This window comes from Rhipicephalus microplus, chromosome 2 (assembly GCF_043290135.1).
Source record: "Rhipicephalus microplus isolate Deutch F79 chromosome 2, USDA_Rmic, whole genome shotgun sequence".
Lineage (NCBI taxonomy): Eukaryota > Metazoa > Arthropoda > Arachnida > Ixodida > Ixodidae > Rhipicephalus > Rhipicephalus microplus.
In genome coordinates, this window is record NC_134701.1 from 203,938,309 (window position 1) to 203,946,119 (window position 7,811).

The window sequence follows — 7,811 nt, forward strand, 5'->3', positions numbered from 1 at the left end:
TTATCGAGAAACGCGAGTGCGTCGACCGCGATTTAAACGGTGACAGAAAGAGCTCTTTTAAAAGTATAATGTAATCAAACCGAGCTTCAGCGCTCCACAGGGGCACGTAGAAAAAAGGCAGTTTCAAAGGACGAACTGCACAATGCAAGAAATATTAAGAACACCGACGACTATGCGCGCACGCAGCTTTAAAGAGCAAAAATCGCTCTAAAGAGCACACAAAAAGTAAGCGAAAATATAAAGGAATTTATTCATATCTCTGCTTTGTTTAATTCACTCTGCAGAGACGTGAATAACGTTTTCTTTTCCTTTTGGGGCCCACATTCAGGCGCTAATATGTTCAATGCGACGACGTCAATGGTACTGTACGCAATAGATAGATCAATCTTTTTAACGGCTATATATACATATATATATATATATATATATATATATATATATATATATATATATATATAAAGTTTTGTTGTGAATGAAGTTGAAGCTAGCACACATTGAAAATGGGACTGCTTGTAATAACTTTTCAGCCGTGCCACGAAGGCCGTGCCGTGGCTATAACGTTAGTGAAAGCCTTCACTCTTTATACGTGGGCTATTTTCAATGTCATATATATATATATATATATATATATATATATATATAATATAATATAACATAGATGGTTCTAGTGCAACAATAGATGATTGAAGAGAAGGACGCACGTACGAGTTGTAGGTTTATTTACGTTTTGGCTGGCGCACCAGCAACTAGCATTCGTCTTATATATATATATATATATATATATATATATATATATATATATATATATATATATATATTGGTAAGTGGTTTATTGACGGACACTCAGCGATGATTCACGACAGCGACAGTCAATGCGGGGATCGACTCTCTGCACGAGATGCTCTTCTTCTTAAGAAAAAGGGCGACCCACTAGAAGGCGCAGAAGAGGATGACCCACTGTTCAAAGGCTTTACCACAACTACCCCGTGTACGAAAAGGGAGCCGCCTGGCGACCTAACAGCTGATTACAATGAGCGGGTCATGGTAGGCCTTGAGGCGCTCCACGTTAACAATGTCGCGTCCTCGACGACGCATGTCCGAAGATTGTTCGATGGGTTCAATCAAGTAGTTGACTGGGGAAGTGCATTTGACGACGCGGTAGGGGCTATTTAGGCAATAGTTTTGAAGATCGGCCAGTTGCAGTAGTAGGGATCGAGAGCCAGACGAGCGCTCCAGGGAGGAATGTGGGTGCAGTAGTACTGGCGTCAGCGCGAATGCTTTTTTGCCGCTCTTGATCATGCGCAGTAAAGGTCTTTGCAAGCTCTCTACATTTTTCAGCAAGCTTGGCTGTAGCAGAAATAGGTGCCCACTCAGACAGATCTGGCCTGTACGGAAGTATCGTGTCGATGGTGTGTGACGGGTGCCTTCCATATAATAAAAAGAAAGGTGAAAAGCCAGTAGTGCTCTGAGGGGCGGTATTATATGCGTAGGTGACGAAGGGTAGAATGGAATCCCAATTTGTGTGATCGGCGGCGACGTATTTGGAGAGCATGTCGCCCAGCGTACGGTTGAAGCGTTCTGTGAGGCCATTCGTCTGCGGGTGGCAAGCAGCAGTTTTGCGGTGAACAACGTTGCACTCTTTGAGAATGGCTTGAACGACTTCAGACAGGAAGACACGGCCTCGGTCACTGAGAAGTTCCTGGGGTGGGCCGTGTCGCAGAATGAATCGTTGGAGCAGAAAGGAAGCCACATCGCTCGCTGTAGCCGCGGGAAGAGCGGCCGTTTCGGCGTATCGCGTGAGGTGGTCCACAGCGACAATGGCCCAGCGGTTACCAGCCGACGTTAGGGGAAGTGGCCCATACAAATCAATGCCAACGTGCCCAAACGGCCTGGCAGGGCAAGGTAGAGGTTGCAGACCTACCGGCGACAGGTGCGTTGAAGTTTTGCGGCGCTGATATTCTAAGCAGGAGCGAACGAATTTCTGCACGTAGCGGTACATACCGCGCCAAAAGTACCGTTGGCGAATGCAGTGGTAAGTCTTCGATACCCCGAAGTGCGCACACTGCGGATCAGAATGAAATAATTCGCATATGTCAGAGCGCAGACTGCGAGGTATGACTAGTAGCCACTGGCGGCCGTCGCCGTTGTAATTGCGTCGATGGAGGAGGTCGTCGCGAACGGCGAAATGGTGGGCTTGACGACGCAACGCGCGAGTGGATGGAGTGGATGGATCAGTCAGCAAGTCTATCAGTGAGGCAATCCATTGATCCTTGCGCTGTTCAATAGCAATAGCATGAATGCTAATCGAAGAAATGGCAAGGTGAGACACTGAGTTGTTGGTATTGTCGTCAGGCAAGGGAGAGCGCGACAGGGCGTCGGCGTCAGCATGTTGCCTTCCATTGCGGTACAGCACGCGGATGTCATAGTCTTGCAGGCGAAGTGCCCACCGGGCGAGACGGCCTGAGGGATCTTTCAATGACGACAACCAGCATAGTGCGTGGTGGTCGGTGACGACATCAAATGGGCGACCATACAAATAAGGTTGGAACTTTGCAAGGGCCCAGACGATTGCCAAACATTCTTTCTCGGTGACTGTGTAATTAGTCTCGGCTTTAGTAAGCGTACGGCTCGCGTACGCCACGGCATATTCCGGGAACCCTGGTTTGCGCTGCGCAAGGACAGCGCCGAGGCCGACACCACTGGCATCCGTGTGTACCTCTGTAGGGGCCGTAGGGTCGTAGTGGCGGAGTATGGGAGGCGACGTCAACAAACGACGAAGTGTTCTGAAAGCGTCGTCACACTGTGATGACCACGAATGGAGAGGCCCGTTACTTCCGAGAAGCTTCGTCAGCGGCGATATGATAGTCGCGAAGTTTCGAATGAAGCGCCGAAAGTAGGAACACAGTCCTACGAAACTGCGCAGTTCCTTCACGGATGTCGGCTTGGGGAACTCGGTCACGGCCCGAAGCTTGGTTGGATCAGGGAGAATTCCGCCCTTGGACACGACGTAGCCGAGTATTGTCAGCTGCCGAGCTGCAAATTGGCACTTCTTTAGGTTCAGTTGCAGACTGGCGTTTCTCAGACGCGTCAAAACATGCCGAAGGCGTTGAAGGTGCGTCGAAAAGTCAGGAGCGAAAACGACGACGTCATCGAGGTAGCACAGGCACGTGTGCCATTTCAGGTCACGCAGAACTGTATCCATCATGCGCTCAAAGGTGGCGGGCGCATTGCACAGCCCAAACGGCATAACGTTAAACTCGTACAAGCCGTCGGGGGTGACAAAAGCGGTCTTTGGTCGAGCGTCCTCAGCCATAGGTACTTGCCAGTACCCTGAGCGCAAATCGAGGGATGAAAAGAATTCTGCTCCTTGCAGGCTGTCAATCGCGTCATCTACCCGCGGTAGTGGATACACGTCCTTACGAGTGATCTTGTTGAGGCGTCGGTAGTCCACACAGAACCGCACAGAACCGTCCTTCTTCGTGACGAGAACCACAGGAGATGCCCAGGGGCTGCTAGAGGGGCGAATAACATCGCGGCGAAGCATGTCGTCGACTTGCTCGTTGATTACACGGCGTTCTGTGGGAGATACGCGATATGGACGTTGCCGCAGCGGTGGCTGTGCGCCTGTGTCGATGCGATGCGTAACGGTGGATGTGCGGCCGAGAGAAGGTTGAGCTACATCGAAAGAAGAGCGGAATTCTTCCAACAGGCCCAAAAGCTGGGAACGCTGGCCCTGCGTAAGGTCGTCGGGTATGCAGGGACCGAATATATCATCGGATGATGAAGCAGATGCCGAAACAGCACCAAGCGTACAGTAACTTGGGTAGTGCATGTCATCAGGTTGATCCATAACTTGCGCGTCTTCGATGGGTTCCACGCTGCCGAGACATTCTCCTCGCACCAACGTAACGCTGTACGGAGATGGGTTCACAACAAAAATAGTGGTGCTGCCGTGAGTGAGTTGGACGGTCGCGAAAGGAACCAGCAAGCTTTTTCTTATGAAAACACGATGAGATGGCGAGAGGAGTGCAGCGGTGTCAGAAAGGCTTGCGCAGTAGAGCGACACCGCAACGGACGAGTTTGCAAGCACTTGAGTGTCGTCTCTGACGAGTAACTTGCTTGCAGCGGATGGACTGTCGGCCAGCGTCAAAGAAGAGAATGGCGCGAGTTCTATTTCTGCTGGTGCGCAATGAATGACGGCGTCGTGGCGGGAGAGAAAATCCCATCCTAGGATGACGTCGTGAGAGCATGAAGATATTCTGATGAATTCGACCGCATACATCACGTCCTGAATCATAAGGCGGGCTGTGCACATCGCTGTAGGGTGAATGCTTTGGGCGCTGGCTGTACGGAGGGAGAGCTCGCAAAGCGGCGTGGTCACTTTGCGCAGTAATCGGCAAAGTTTTTCGTCCATCACGGATACGGCGGCTCTAGTATCTACAAGGGCAGATGCACGAACGCCATCCACAAGCACGTCTATCACGTTCGACGGGCTTTCCTGAGGGCTTCCGCAGTTCGACAGCGTCGCAGCCCTTGCCTCGTGGACTGCGACGACTAGTTTTCCTGGTCGCCCTCGAGTGGACGTGGCCGCATCGGTGACAGTGAGCGACGTCGTGGAGATGGTGAACGGCGTGTAGACGGAACGGGGCGGGACGACGGTGACATAGGCGGTTGTTGGTCATAAGAGCGGCTTGACTGGCTGGGAAAGTTGGAGGCGACCTGCGGTTGCTGCACACGATTGCAATATCGTGCCACATGACCGACGCAACCGCAAGCAAAACAGATGGGGCGATTATCAGCAGTGCGCCATTGGTTTGCTGGTCGCATCCATGTCGCAGAACGCGATTGGCGAGCCGGCTGCTGATATGAGTGCATGGTAGGCGGCACTCGGGGCATTTGGGTGACGCCGGCGTATGTAGGCGAGACAGGTTCTCCAGAGGCCTGGGGCCTCGCAACCGTTTCAGTGTAATTTAGCGGAACAGTGACAGAAATCGGTGGGGGCGGCCTGGCAACAACTTGGGCGTAGCTGAGTGGCACAGATGCAGGAGGTGGCTGGTGGTATTCAGGGACGACCTCCGCGATTTCCTGCTGAATGGCTCGGCGAAGCGGAGGTAGAAGTGTACTTGATGGCTGTTGAGCTTGTTGTGGGGAAGCAAAAGCCAGTAGAGAGACCTGGCGGGCAACTTCCTCACGCACGAACGACTTGATTTCGGCGAGCAAGGTTGCGTGGTCTGGAACTGCTGACAATGCCGAGAGATCAGCATCACGTGGTGGTGGACGACGGGTCATCAAGCGCTGCCGCCGCAGCTCGTCGTAACTTTGGCATAACATGATGACTTCTGCCACAGTGCGGGGGTTCTTTGCCAGGAGCATGGTGAAGGCATCGTCGGCGATGCCTTTTAGAACATGCGTGATTTTGTCAGCCTCTGACATGTTCAGGTCCACTTTCTTGCACAAGTCAAGGATGTCCTCGATATAACTTGTGAAGGACTCACCGGTCTGCTGGGCTCGTTCACGTAAACGCTGTTCAGCTTGCAACTTACGAACAGCAGGGCGGCCGAACACGTCGACGACAGCGGTTTTAAAAGCGGACCAAGTCGGGAAATCAGATGCCTGGTTATTGTACCACATTTCGGCTACACCCGCAAGGTAGAAGAACAGGTTACCTAGTTTAGCTGCCTCATCCCAATGATTGGGGACGCTCACACGTTCGTACATGGCAAGCCAGTCCTCGACGTCGGTGCCATCCGCGCCGGTGAAGACAGGAGGGTCGCGGATGCAGGGGACACCGGGACATGGCGGCGACGTAGGAGGAAGGGTTTGCTGGGCGGCGTCTTGGTACATGGTTGGAGGCACGGTACGGGATCGAAGCTCCAAGGGCATCGAATGCTGACTGAAGGTGTTTGAAGGGCACAGCACTCTCAGCACTCTCCACCAAATTGTTAAGTGGTTGTGATGAGTGAAGAAAACGACAACGACGGAAGTGCGGGGCAAGGCGCGTGGAATGTGCGCGTGAGTGTCAGCGAATCAGCTGATGACCAGTGGTGGCCCATAGAGGTGGCGTGCCACGATTGGGCCACGGGCGACCATCACGTGGCAGTGGGCTTTGTGACTGGGGACGAGCCGAAGCAGCGGCAGACGGGAGACAGCGGGCCGAAGCGTCGGACGCAGGCGATCCAGGTTCCCGCCAGGGAACGCGGCCGTCCACGCTGCTGCCGTCCAACCACCAGCTGGGGCGGCATTGCCGGCACGAGTACTGCATCTAGGGGCGCGACCTGGCCTGCTGTTCTCTTCCTTGCCGAGGGCATCGCGGATCTCGGCGAGGCGTCTCCACGATCAGCCGTTCGACACAGCGATGAACGTGGCCTGGCTAATGGTCACGGTTGCGTCGAGCATCACGTCTCGGCGCACGCTCTTCGCTGGACGGGCTGGCCATGCCCCGCATGGAGCATCGCGTCTCCGATGCGGGTTGACTGCTCCGTGGCCGCACCCATGCCATCAAGCGCCGGTGTCACCATAGCGTCGCACATCGGCAATGGACGAGCGAGACGTTCTGGCGGGCGAGACGCGGGAGTGCGCACAGAGGAGCATGGAACCGGGCGAGGGCCAGGTGCCAGGGGAGTTCTGGCTGAATCGAGGATCGCCGAGCGGTGCCGAGCCGTACCGAGCGACGTGCCAGCCTCGAAAGTGGGCCGCGAGCTCACGAGGTGCGCACCCGAGGGTACCTGGCTGTGCCCTGGCCAAGGCGACGAACGCCGGTGAGTGAGCTGCCGCACCGCAGCTGTAGCGAGCAGCATTTCAGCACGGCACAGACGGTGCTGTGCTGGCCAGAACCCGCACGTGGAACCGCTACGCCCGGAAGGTTGTCAAAAGCTTGGAAACGAGGTCCGAGATCGCGCTGGTCAAGGCATCTCCGCCACTGCAGCTCGAGAGTTGAGGCCACGAAGGCAGACGAAACGGTGTGCCGCTCGAGAGGACGAGTTCCTGGCAGCGTTCCTGAGCCGGACGTGAGACCCGTACGTGTCGGCCAGGTCGAGCTCCGGTGTGTCTGTTCAAGGTCCAAGGCCGAGACCTGCCGAACGGCTCCTGCCTCAGTGCAGTGGCCGGGAGCAGGTTCGTGGACGAGGCCTACCGGGTGTGGTCGTCATGAGCCGTGGCCTGATCCGGGACCTCCGGAGTTGCGACCCTGACTGCTGGGTTGGCCGCGACGTCCGACTCAACGGCGCTGCACACGGTAGCGTATCCGTGCGTCGTCAGCCGTTCCACCCATGCCATGAAATAAAAAGTTCATGTTAATGATTTCTCGTCCGCCATCGACAAACATAGTGACGAACGTCCGTTTAACCATCACAATAAATGGCGAGCCTGCCAGGATTAAGCTCTCGCGTTACATCTGAGAGCCTCACGTTGTTTGTGTGTGGCGGACGAGAATGGACGACAAGAGAAAGCTCGTTGCGCTAGGGAAGGAGATGGGGCTGAGTGGAGAGGCTTTGCTGGCATGGGTGAGCGCTGAGGAAAAAGAAATGAAGGACCAGAGAGCGAAAGACCGAGAGTCGTGAGTCCACCGGACTGTTCTTCCTCATCACTGTGTATTTTGAGAAAAGTTGTTTGACTGAAACAACTTTCTTGTGCGGTGGGTTATTGTGATGAGTGAAGAAAACGACAACGACGGAAGTGCGGGGCAAGGCGCGTGGAATGTGCGCGTGAGTGTCAGCGAATCAGCTGATGACCAGTGGTGGCCCTTAGAGGTGGCGTGCCACGATTGGGCCACGGGCGAGCATCACGTGGCAGTGGGCTTTGTGACTGGGGAC